The 13,077-nt window shown below is 41.9% G+C and overlaps 1 protein-coding gene and 1 pseudogene across 9 annotated transcripts in view; one reads left to right on the top strand and one right to left on the bottom strand.

The window, feature by feature from the left end:
• TNRC6B (trinucleotide repeat containing adaptor 6B) overlaps positions 1-13,077 on the top strand; it is a 278,141-nt gene that overhangs the window by 60,723 nt on the left and 204,341 nt on the right. For all 9 annotated transcript variants that reach the window (XR_010156023.1, XM_024352845.3, XM_024352849.3 and 6 more), the window contains exon 2: positions 11,494-11,567. The gene's annotated coding sequence lies outside the window, so the exon portion shown is untranslated. The remainder of the gene's footprint in view (positions 1-11,493; positions 11,568-13,077) is intronic.
• Positions 699-1,567, bottom strand: LOC745645 (large ribosomal subunit protein uL30-like; annotated as a pseudogene).

Here is a 13,077-nt window from a genome sequence, read left to right on the forward strand (position 1 = left end):
TCATATGCTGTATCTCCTTTTGTGTCTCGTCCTTATGTTTGCGAGATTCATCCATGTTGTTACATGTGGCTGTCCCTTTGTTTTTGTGCTGTATGACATTCTATTTTATGAATATACCAGTGTACTTACCATTGTGCTATTGAGGATATTTGGGTTGTTCCCAGCTGGGGACTATTATGGATAGTGCTGCTGTGTGTGCCTTTGGGGTACATGTGCATACATTCTGCTGGGTATGTACCTAGGAGTGGGATTGCTGGATCATGGGGCGTATCTGTCTTGAACCTACTTTAGGAGAATCAAGCCAAACCATTCTCCAAAGTAGATGTAATAATTTGCATTCACACAAGTAGTGTGTGAAGATTTCTGTTGTTCCATAGCCCGAGCAACACTTAATCATATCAGACTTTGATGTTTTTAGCCATTGTGGTATATAATGGTGTATCATTATGATTTTCTTTTGCATCACCCTTACTTACTACTGAGACTAGATGCCTTTTCCTATGTTTATTGGCCATTTGGATAATTTAGGTTTTTTTGTCATCGTTTGATGACATGTTTCATCTAGCCTCTTGCCCCTTTTCCTGTTGGGTTATCTTTTTCTCTTTTAGAACTTGTTAGAACTCTTTATTATTTTGAATATGGGCCTTTTATTGGTTTTATGTTGCCTGCTTTTTCGTTTTCTCGAGGTTGTCTTTTTTTTTTTTTTTTTTTCAATTTGAGAGCAGGTACTGTTTATTAACTGACCAGCTTAGAAAAATAATCATGGTAGACACCTTAGTTTATTCTTCTAATAAGCCTGTTGATCTGGTCCTTCTTGTTGCCAGCATCTCCACCTTCTACAAAATGGGTGGTCTTTTTCTTTATTCTGCCTCGTGGAGAAGATAATTTTAAGGGCCACAGGAAGTTATTTTGCTTCTTTGAAGCATTTTCCAACAGTATAGATCTCATGAATCAGATCCTCCAGCAGGTGATGCCATATTTACCAAGAGATCGAGCAATCAAAGTGTTATCTGTGAAAGCAATTCGCTTCTTACTGAATTCTCCATAACCACGCTTGTAGATAAGTTCATTTAGTGACTTTAGATTTGGGTACCCCCAAGCAATATATGACTCTACAATCCTCAGCATGTTAATTGAAGCCCTGTTGAGCTTCACAAACGTTCCATTGAAGATTTCAGGAAGGCGAAGAAGCCGCAACACCTTTCGGACCTTCGGGCTTACACCATTGATACCTCTGATCCTGATGGCAAATGCCAATTTGGGTTCTGCAGGTACATAGAAGTTGCCAGCTTTTCTTGCCACCCTTGCCATTCGAATTTCAGTTCTGTCCATCTGCCTATGTTCCTTGTGACAGTGCTTCGCTTTTTCATGGATAAACTTCCTCCTTGCCCTTTGAAGCATCTTTTGAGCAAACTTCTTTCTCAGGCGCTTGATCTTCAGCTCTGCAAAATTCCTTCACTTTTTCTTAAGGATTTCTGGCACAGCAGGAACCTTCTTCTTCTTTTCTACACCCTCCATGGTTCCAGCCGGAAAAAGAGGGAGGGTATCTTTTGATGAACAAATATTCTTAATTTTCATGTAGTCATGTTTGTCGGGTTTTTAATACTAGGTACTTTTTGTATCCTATTTAAGAAATCCTTCCCTACCCCTAGGCTATGAAGCATTTTCCCATATTATCTTCTAAAAGCTTTATTATTTATCTTTCACATTTGAGTATACAGTTCACCTGGAATTTGATTTTTGTGTATGGCAATTCTTAGCTAACTTATTAGTACTCCTCTGCCTTTAAAAATTTTTAAATATTCTATCCAGACTTTCTGGCTGTCCTCAGCAGAATGGTTGGTCTTCATTACCTGGTTTACCATTCCCAGAAGCAGAAATGTCTTTTAAAGTTTTAGTTTCACTTTGACTTAAAAATGATCTGTCCCGTCTTGTTAAGGGGCCTTAATGAATATGTGTACTAAAAAATAAAAAAAGACTGAAAAACTATATAGATTCATGACTGTTTCTATTTTTTATTTTTATTTTAAGAGACCAAAAAGAAGCTTCTGTTTCCTCTCTGCTTCTGTCAGCTATAAAATACTGTTAGACAAATTTAAGCTCGCTACATAAAATGAACATGGTTATACTTATTGCAGGATAATTTCAGAACGTTAATCACTGGAAAAAATTAAATTAAAAAATACACACTATCCAACGTTGACTTTGATAATAAAATGGCTTAACTAAGGCAGTGGCTACCCCCCTTTCTCTGTTTATCCGTAAATTTAAACCTCTTTTTTGGCCAGAGATGGACTGTATGCAAACCGCATCCAGAATGCTTTTAGTTTGTGCCACAAAATATGAAGAAAATGTTTTCAGTTTATGGCAACTAGATCCATGACATATGATGCTCCAGGAACTGTTTTTACAGTGCGCAAGATGCACAGGAACAGAATAGCAAACTCACATGATTGTTGGCAAGGAAAACCTGGCTACGTGGCTGATGTTAAATTTGCTTTTTAAGACAGCCAGATCAAGAAATGTCTGAAGACTTTGAGACTGCAGCAGGGAGATGATTTTGCAGTTAGTAAACACAGCCCCGGGAAGCCATGGCAAGGCAGTTCTGGTAAGCCATTTACAGCTTCTCTTCTAGCAGGAGAGCACAGTGGAGGCTCTGGAGAGGAAAACCTGACGTGGCCTCTAGAGAATGTTGCCCAGGGCAGTAGAGCCTCCCTGGTGGCACTGCTGTCAGCACCACCCTGCACAGCCCGGCAGAACCCTGCCTTGCCCTGGCCATCTCTGTCTCTGAGATTCACCACGGAGGTTAGCTTGGTTGTAGCTGAGCTGTTAAGAGTAGGGGTTTGTGTTCTTGGAAGTTAGGGCTTAGGAGCCACACATTTCCTTCTTGCCCAGCTCTTGCTTGCTTAGACCATTTTCTTTATCTTTTTCGATGAACACTTGTCAAAGTGTGCTCCTTCCTCCCATCCAAGACCCTTTCGGAAGGTCACAACTATTTTAATAATACTAAGATGCTGTATGCCTTTTAAATTCATTCTCCCATGAGTGCACGTTGGAGTTTTTCCAGACATGTGATACTGCAAAAGATTGAATGCAAAAGTATATATTTGGGTGCAGCTGTTGTTGCTCAAGCTAGACATTAAAGAAATTTGCAAAGATGTAAAACAGTGCCACTGTCCTCAAATTTTTAATCCTTTGAAATACCATTTTTAATTTAAAAAGCAATAGTTTATTATTTTTATTTTAAGTTTCAGGGTACATGTGCAGGATGTGCAGGTTTGTTACGTAGGTAAACATGTGCCATGGTGGTTTGCTGCACTGTGAACCCATCACCTAAGTATTAAGCCCAGCATACATTAGCTATTTTTCCTGATGTCTCCCTCCCGCCGCCACCCACCCCCAGCCAACAGGCCCAGTGTGTGTTGCTCCCCTCCCTGTGTCCATGTGTTCTCATTGTTCAGCTCCTAATTATGAGTGAGAATATGCAGTGTTTGATTTTCTGTTCCTGCATTAGTTTGCTGAGGATAATGGCTTCCAACTGCATCCGTGTTCCTGCAAAGAACATAATCTCATTCCTCTTTATGGCTGCATAGTATTCCATCATGTATATGTACCACATTTTCTTTATCCAGTCTATCATTGATGGGCCTTTGGGTTGATTCCATGTCTTTGCTGTTGTGAATAGTGCTGCAGTGAACATATGCGTGTATGTATCTTTATAATAGAATGATTTATATTCCTTTGGGTATATACCCAGTAATGGGATTGCTGGGTCAAATGGTATTTCTGGTTCTAGGTCATTGAGGAATCACCACACTGTCTTCCACAATGGTTGAACTCATTTACATTCCCACCAACAGCGTAAAAGCATTCTTATCTCTCTGCAGCCTTGCGAGCATCTGTTGTTTCTTGACTTTTTAATATAAAATCACCGTTCTGACTTGCATGAGATGGCATCTCATTGTGGTTTTTCATTTCTCTAATGATCAGTGATAGTGAGCTTTTTTCTTAAGTTTGTTGGCCGAATAAATGAACTAATACTTCTGATGTTTCATAGTTATAATTTTTAGTATGGCAAATATTGATAATTAAAATTAAGATAAACAAGAGCTCTTTGAGGTCCTCCATAATTTTCGTAAGTGTAAAGGGATCCTGAGACAAAAGGGTTTGAGAATCACCTGCTTCAAATCCTGTCAGTTCCAGCTGGAATCCCAGTTTCTCTCTGAAGGCGGCACAGGTTATCTAGCTCACCGTTTTCTCTACGTTCTCTAAACTTCTGTGCCACTCAGCTTAGCGCTTAGCTTTTTTCTCCTTATATATAGTGTAAGGCCCCTGAAAAAGGGGATCAGATCTGAAATGAGACTTCCAAGGTACACAGTGCTTGGCACAGCATAAGCAATTGTTAATGATTATTCATATTACTATCATCATTATCAATGTTCAACTCACTGGTTAATTGGAGAAGCAGTATACATCTAAAATTTGTGAACAATCTCACCTCATAAAATCAATATGCAATATAGAAAAAGAACAAAGGTTTTTCTTTAATCACCAATAAATTGGTCACAAAAGTTAACATGTTAATCTGCTTAATTATGTCTTTTAATTTTAATTTTTAATGTAAATTGCCAAATTATAATTGCATATACTTATGGGGTACAAAGTGATATTGTGATTTATGAATATAATATGGAATGATTAAGTCAACCCAGTTAACATATTTATTACCTCTAATCTGCTTAATTCTTATGTGACCAACAATTGCAATAAAACCTGGACATAGGCCCTTGCTCTGAAAACTTGCTGAGCACAGTGCCATGTACTTAGTAAGCATTCAGTAAAGCTGGTTGAGTTGAATCTGCTGTTTCAGTAGCTGCCTCTGCTGTTCTTGTAACCCTCGGTGAATTCCCTACCATCCCTGCCTCTACCTGTAAGTGATTTGCAGTTGTTTTAGGCTTTTAGAAGGCAGTCTTACTTTCTCAAGCCTTTTCTGTTAAAGAATTGACAGATTATTCTGGGGCCAGGCTGGAGGGCATAAATTAGTTGAGCAAGCTGGATTAATACCCCAAGGTTGGGTATGAGTCTTTCTGGTCATTCATACTTTGGACTGAGTTTGTTTTCCTTAGGCAACCTTTCCTGACTTCCAAGACATAAAAATCAGATTAACATTCTTGTGCCAGGGTCCTACCATCAGTCCCAAAGTTTCCTTCACTGCTTCTCCCAGGAAGTCTGGGGATGCTGTGCAAGTAGTACACTGACTGCCCTCATAGACTGTTACAGCTGATAAGCCCCAGCTTTGTTTTTGTAAGCTCAGAATGTCATGTTGTATTGAGTTGATTTTAGTTTTTTCGTAAAAATGTGTGTGTTTATTCCACAATAATTTATTGGGAACGTCCTTTGTGCTGGCACTATATTGAATGACGGTGATAAGGAAGCCTTAGACCGGGAAGCTAACCACCTCCTAGTGTACACACACATAAGCAAGCCTAGTGTGTGTTCTGAGTGCAGTTGCTCACCAGGGGAAGGATCCGTCCAGATCACCTGTGAGAAGAGGGAGTCAGGAAAGACCACAGAACAGGTTTCCCTAAGCCTGCATCTTGAAAGTCGGGAAGAAATTTGTCCTGTCTGTGGGAAGGCAGTCCAGGTGCAAACAGCACGTTCAACGGCACGCGAAACCACGTGGTGCTCAAGGGAAATGGAAAACAATTGGGCTTTGGAGGCGAAGGCAGTGGGGCAAGCAGGGACCAGGCCTCACCGACCGCAGTGGGAATGGGGTTTTATCTACAGGGTGGTTGAGGCACATTGCAAAGGCAGTAAGGATTTCTACTTTTTAAAGGTAATTCTAGTGGTGTAGGGGAGGGGTGGGTCTTGAGGGTAGGAAAACCAATTGAAAAGATAACTAGCATAAGACTGGTGAGAAGCTATGCCAGAAGCAGGGCAGTCTGTGGCAGTAGGAATAAGGAAGTATATACTAGAATAGTTGGGAATTAGAACTGACAGTTTGGTGAGAGGAAGGAACTGCTGATGTTCGCAGACTTCTGATTTGAGTGGGATGGCAGTATTCCCAAGTGAGGCAGAAGAACACGCTTTGGGGGAGGGTTGTTTTATTTTAGGGCCCTGTGGCACCTGAGGTGGAGCTGCATCAGGCAGTTATGTAGATAGTTCTAAAGACTGTAAGAAAGGTCAGCACTAGAGAAAGACTTGGGAGTCATCAAGATCCAGGGGGAAGCTGTGTATCTATGAGAAAGCATAAGACCAGGCTGGGCGCAGTGGCTCACACCTGTAATCCCAGCACTTTGGGAGGCCGAGGCGGGTGGATCACGAGGTCAGGAGTTCAAGGCTAGCCTGGCCAAGATGGTAAAACCCCAACTCTACTAAAAATACAAAAATTAGCTGAGCGCGGTGGCAGGCGCCTGTAATTCCAGCTACTTGGGAGGCTGAGGCAGGAGAATTGCTTGAACCCGGCGGCAGAGGTTGTAGTGAACCAAGATCGCGCCACTGCACTCCAGCCTGGGCAACAGAGTGAGACTCCGTCTCAAAAAAGAGAAAGCAAAAGGATGGATGTGTAATAAAAAGAGAAAGGGAGGTGTGGACTCCGGAGGAGGAATACACGAGTAATGAAAGGACAGGGAGAAAAAAAACTGTCCTGTGAAACAGACTGGAAAGAAACAGACCAAGAGGTAGCCAAAGTACTGCCGTGGGCCCTTCCAGGGGGGTGGGTGAAGGGACTAAACCTGCTGCATGTCAGATTGGGCATCAGAACTGAGTTCAATCCGTGAAGCCAAGAGTTGAGTTTGGTTCCCTCTCCATGACCCTGTCCCCCAGTCTGCCATGTACAGCAGCAGCTGTAGCAGCAGCTTTTCACTGTCTCACCCACCCCAAACCCTGCCCATGATAAGAAGGCTGGTTGCAGACCCAAGGGAACAGGAGGACCCGACACAGCCAGGATACCAGGAACTAAAACAGGATGCCCCTGGCCCAGTGGCTGGATCTTCAGTATCCTTACTCTTAAGACACGAAAGGAGCTCCCAAATGACAGGTTTCAGGTGGTTCTGGTTCGGATTTTTATTTATTTATTTTGTGTTTATTTTTAGACAATGGTTCTGACTTTTAAATGCTAGAGAGAGATTAAAGGAAGAACAGTTGAATAGTATCCGTTGCATTGACACTGAGGTTGATAGGGACAGAAATCAAGTTGTGATGATTAATAAGTGAATGAGAAATTAGTATGTTGAGACCACAAATATAAACTGCTTTTTCTAGAAGCTTGACTAGGCCAGGTGCAGTGTTTCACGCCTATAATTCCAGCACTTTGCGAGGCCAAAGAGGGTTGATCACTTGAGGTCAGGAGTTCAAGAGGAGCCTGGTCAACATGGTGAAACCCCGACTAAAAATAGAGCCAGGCATGGTGGCACACACCTGTAATCCCAGTTACTCGGGAGGCTGAGGCAGGAGAATTGCTTGAACCTGGGAGGTGGAGGTTGCAGTGAGCTGAGATTGCGTCACTGCACTCCAGCCTGGGCGACAGAGCAAGACTCCATCTCAACAACAACAAAAGCTGGACTAGGAAGGGAAAGAGGGGAGGAGGAGTGCAATAGCTAGAACAGATTTTAAGGTTAAAGAGGATGTTTTTAGGAGTGGACAGACAGTATTTTTACAGAACTTCCAAAGCGTTGAAGTGAAGTAGGGAGTGGCCTAAAACTGCAAAGATAGTATTTCCAGGTCTTGGAATGATGGTAAATCTCTTGTGTATGGGGACTAAATAAAACCATCTGTTTCTAGCAGATCTACCTCCACCTGTGCTCCTTTTGAGACAAGGTCTGGCTCTGTTGCCCAGACTGGAGTGCAGTGGTGTGATCTAGGCTCACTGCACCCCCTGCCTCCTAGGCTCAAGCCATCCTCCCACCTCAGCCTCCTGAGTAGGTGGGACTACAGGTGCATACTACAATGCTGGGCTAATTTTTTTGTGTTTTTTGTAGAGATGGGGTTTCACCAGGTTGCCCAGGCTAGTCTTGAACTCGTGAGCTCAATCAATCTGCCCACCTCTGCCTCCCAAAGTGCCGGGATTACAGGTGTAAGCCACCACACGTGGCCTCCTTAAACTTTTGATATTATTATTTGTGTTACTTAATTAACTAGGTATCTTCTTGTCTGCTTGGGCCGGGTGCCCTGCTCACAGAGCTGGATGGGTGGTACCCTCCTGTCTGCCACCAAGTCTCCTGGCATCCCCTCTTGCTTCCTGGGAAGACCTTCCAGGCCTCCTTGCTGGTGTTGTGCTCCTCCCTCACATCTGCTGCCTCACTTAAGACATCTCTTCTGGACGTCTTGCTTGAAGTTAGGCCAGTTGCCAACAATGTAGGCAGACAGGGTTTTCAGAGTTATTTGCGACTCAATTAAAAGTTTATAGTGTATTCTTAATAATCTGTATCCCAAGAATTATGCTGGATATCAAACTGATAGGAGTGGTGAGTCCTGGGAAGACTGGAATGGAAGGAGAGGGGACATTGGTTAAGACCCTCTCTATACTGCTTGAATTTTTAAAATGAGAATTTAAATGTAAAATAATTGTGCTGAATAGTCAAGTTTGAAAATTAAAACCCTGCCATACTCAGAGGTGATACTAGTAAGATACCAGCAAAATAAATATAGTTTGTTGAATATGTATTTCTTTCAACTTGCCATATTCTCTAGGAAAGATTTAGTTCTAATTAAATCTTGTGAGTTTAGTTAGGTACTTGGCTTTGGAAGAATTCTTTATTTTTATTTTCATTTTTTTGAGACTAGGTCTTACTGTGTCATCCAAGCTGGAGTGCAGTGGTGTAATCATGGTTCACTGCAGCCTTGACCTCCCAGACTCAAGCAATTCTCCTGCCTTAGCCTCCTTAGTAGCTGAGACTACAGGCACATGCCACCATGCCCCGTTAATTTTTTACATTTTTTTGTAGAGATAGGGTCTTCCTGTGTTGCTCAGGCTGATCTCGAACTCCTGAGCTTAACTGATCCTCCTGCCTCGGCCTCTCAAAGTGAAGTGCTAGGATTATAGGAGTGAGCCACCACGCCCAGCCTAGAGGAATTCTTGCAGCCGGCTTGCAGTTTAGCAGGACCTGGGGATTGATTTAATCCAAGATCCACTGAACATTCCCACCCCTTCTATGAATTCCAAGACTAGTTTGGCTGCTCTGAAAGAGAAGAGAGAAAACTGGAGTGGTTCACAGTTTTACTGCTGCAGCTGTACCTGATCAGATGGTAGGATTACCGTGTAGTTCTGAGCATTTCAAAGCAGTTGTGGAGGAATTTGCCGCTATTTATACCTTGGAAGGAAAATAGTGCTGTAGGTAACTTCAACTAGATAATTTCAAATGTTGATTTTATAATTAATTTTTATGTTTATTTTGAATACGTGTGTACCTGATACAGAGGTTCACAGCCTGGCAGAGAAAGTAATGCAGCTGTTCTGTAAAACCTGGATTCAAGAGTACTTGGAAAACTGCTCAGTTTCCCTAGCCTACCTATCCTCTACCTTAATTCTTTTTTTCCCCTCCCTTCTGAATACAGGCAGTGTCTGAGACTCACTGCCAAGCAGGCTAGGGACTGAGTGGCATGGTCTCTTTCTAGCCTTGTCTGTTAAGGAGACATGTAATGAACAACTTTACAGGGTTGGCACACTATTTGGACTAATGATAGATCCAGAGAAGAGGCTGTGTTTTAACCTAAGCGGGAAACTTTAATCAGAATAGGGAACTAAAAATTAGTGTTATTCTCTTGATAGTCTCTGCGGTTGACAAAAAATTAATGAATCCAGTCGTCCTCTGAAGTGCTGAGGGTCAGACATAACCACGTAGCCTCGAGTTCTCTGTAAGGGCCAGACCCATCTTGGAGGTTGCAGCTAACTTCAGTTTTTACCAATGCATTTAATTAGGGGACCCATCCACATTCAAGTACTGAATTGCTGGGATCCCATTGGGATTCAGTTCAGCTTATGTTTATTGGACTCTACCCAATACCAAATTCAAAGGTGTGTCAGACATGGTCCTTGCTATCAAGGAGCTCCTGCTGAGTGAAGAAAATGGACCCGTGGATATTACCAATATAATGTGTATCTCAGAGGAGGAACACTTTGTCCAACCAGGGAGGATACAGAAAATTTCTAGGAGATAACACCTAAAGGAAAAGGGGAAGGGAATAGGCAGAGGGCTCTCAGACATTAATGTGTGTGTTGTGAGTAAGGAAACTGTGCAGTCATGAAGTGATAATGGGTCTGGAGAGGCCTTGGATTTTACCCTAAAGGTAGTTATTGACTGAATTTAGGTGGCGAGATACCCAGAGGTCAAATTTGCTCTTTAGCAAGAAAGACTGCTGTGACACAGTGTACAGTAGGGAGATAGGGAGACAAGTCAAAATATTTCTAATTCTCATCACAGTTCCATCTGAGATGTATTGATTCAAACACTATTAAATAAAGTAAGTCAAATAGAGGGGACGACAGATAGCAGGGCAGTGAGGTGCTTTCAGATTCCCTGCAGCACTGTCTCAGCACTGTGCTCTAACGTGGGGCTGAAGCCCTGACTTACAATCTCTAGCTGTGGGGAATGGAGCACGCTGTCTTGGACAGAAGTATTGGGTTGACTGTGAAACTAAGGGGCCAACTTCCAAATAGTGCCAGCTTTCTGACAGCGGTGTAGATGCTGGTCCCAGATGAGCCTCTGCTGGGCTCGCCATTGCTTTGAGCACCTACACACACATAGGTAGCTCCAACCTTGAGGAGCATTCCTTCTGCGTTTGTTTGTGTCATTGTAAAATGAAGTTGCTGGCCATTTAATATATATTCCTATATCTCTGTATTCAAATACATGAATATATATTTCAGAGAGAGATTCCATCATGGAATAAATAAAATATTTACTGCATTTACTAGCAACTTGCTATGAATTGATTTTGAAGAGACTGTTCCAGCTATTATGGGGGAATGGATTGGGGAGGAGCAAGAGTAGGAACAGAGAACCAGCGAAATGGCCCCAACAAGCAAGAAGGACAGCAGTGAAAATGAAGAATTATGGGTAGATCTGAGAAACAGATTTTGAAAGAGGAAATGATAGGACTTGCTGATGGGCTGATATGAGGGGTTGGGTGAGAAATTCATGACGGATGTCAGGGTCTGACCTAAACACCTGGGTAGAGGGTGATGCCCTTGATAGTACAAAGCCTTAATATTAATAACCACTTGCCTTTATTGAGCATGTGTTTGGTATCCTGCCCTGTACTAAGAGTTTTACACATACTTCATTTAAACTTCAAAAGAACCCTGTGAAGAAGGTGGTGGTGTTGTTCCCAGTGTTGGTTGAGGAAGCTGAGCTCTGAGGGGTTGGGCTGCGGGCCTAGAAACAATAGCTGGTGAAAGGAGGAGCTGGATTTCCACAAGTCTGCCTGTGCCACTGTTTCATGTGGCATCTTGCTATGAGCATACAGTTCATAGTGATTTTTTTCTCTTTTCAGGGTTGTGGTTTTTTGCACTGAATGTAACCTAGACTCATCTTCACGGGCTTGTGTTGCCCCAGGTACTGTCAAAGGTAAGTTTTTAAAATATATATCTACCATGTATTGGCAATAGTCTTCTTAAAAAGAAGAAAAGTACTTTTTCAAAAACATTGTTGCCCTTTTACCAAGTTCTTACAGAAAGATATTTTTAAGGTGACCATCATACCAGCCCCTTGCTTTCCTACTATATGGTAGGTGCCTTTTAAAAGCACTGGTATTTAGATGGATACTGACATTTGGTGCCTCATGCTAGAAAGCTACAACTTAGTTATTAGGATTATGTGAATTTTATGTGAGTGTTCCCCTAGCGTCTCTGTCTCTCACCTTTCCCTGCTGCGGTCTGTAGTCCACATTACTGCCAGGGTTCACTTTCTGAACGATAGATTTACTCAGGTCACGCCTTTGCTTAAACAGCCCTCATGGCATCCAGTTGCTGCAGATGTTGTCCCACAGATCCCTTCAAACCTAATTCCAGTCAACATTTCTGGCTGCTTTTTTAGTGAATCCTTATCTGTAAGCCTTAATGGACCATTTTCTTTTCCCTAGATATATATATATAGTATTTTTTCGTGGCTTTGTGCCTTGGTTGATGCTTTTCTCTTTTTAGAGCTTGGAAGCAGGGAGAAGAATGTGACTATCTACTCTTCTTGTTGTATTTTTCCTGTTGTCTTCTTCTCCCAAACTCCCTTGGCAGAATTTCTTTTTCATCTGTATTCTAAGAGCACCTGTTGTTATTACAGTAATAAATTATTCAATATTTTATATTAAAGTTGTTTATTTGTATCTGTCTCCTTTACTAATATATAAACCCTTTGAGACTGCTTGGAAAGGAGCTAACCTATTTTCAATGCCTAAAAGAGGCCCCCACAAGCAAGAAAGGATGACAGCAGTGAAAATGAAGAATTGTGGGTGGATCTGAGAAACAAATTTTGAAAGCAAAAATGATAGGACTTGCTAATATGAGGGGTCCAGGGTAGGATTGCTAATATGAGCTAATATGAGGGGTCCAGGGTAGGATGAGAAATTCATGATGAATTTCTCCCCAACCCTTTGCTAGGCTTATGTGCCTAGTGTATGCACCTTGTCTCTATAGAGACAGCCACTCACCTGAAGACAGTAGCCATAACCATAGCCACTGCTAAGGTCAAAATACTGTGTGGCCTATGGTTTTTGAACCTCCAATTCAGCCTCAGTAGTATAGAGAAATAAGATAAAATGCTCTTAGACACCTTGCTAAGAGTTCTACACACATTGTTTAATTTAATCTTTATAACACCTTTTCCTGCACAGCTTTATGGATGAAAATATCAGGATTAGGAAGTTAAATAACTTGCCCAAGACCACACAGCTAATAACTGACAAAGAAGAACGGTTCTACATTTTCAAAGCCACAGCTCATTCCAGCATAACACAGTATCCCAGCACCATCTGGCATGTGGTAGAGGCACAGTAAATGTTTATTGAATTGATATCTATTGCATTTTAAAGAAAAAGCACTGTCATTGATTAATTCAGTCATTCTTACATAGAAATTTATTGAAT

The sequence above is a fragment of the Pan troglodytes genome, chromosome 23 (genome assembly GCF_028858775.2).
Source record: "Pan troglodytes isolate AG18354 chromosome 23, NHGRI_mPanTro3-v2.0_pri, whole genome shotgun sequence".
Classification (NCBI taxonomy): domain Eukaryota; kingdom Metazoa; phylum Chordata; class Mammalia; order Primates; family Hominidae; genus Pan; species Pan troglodytes.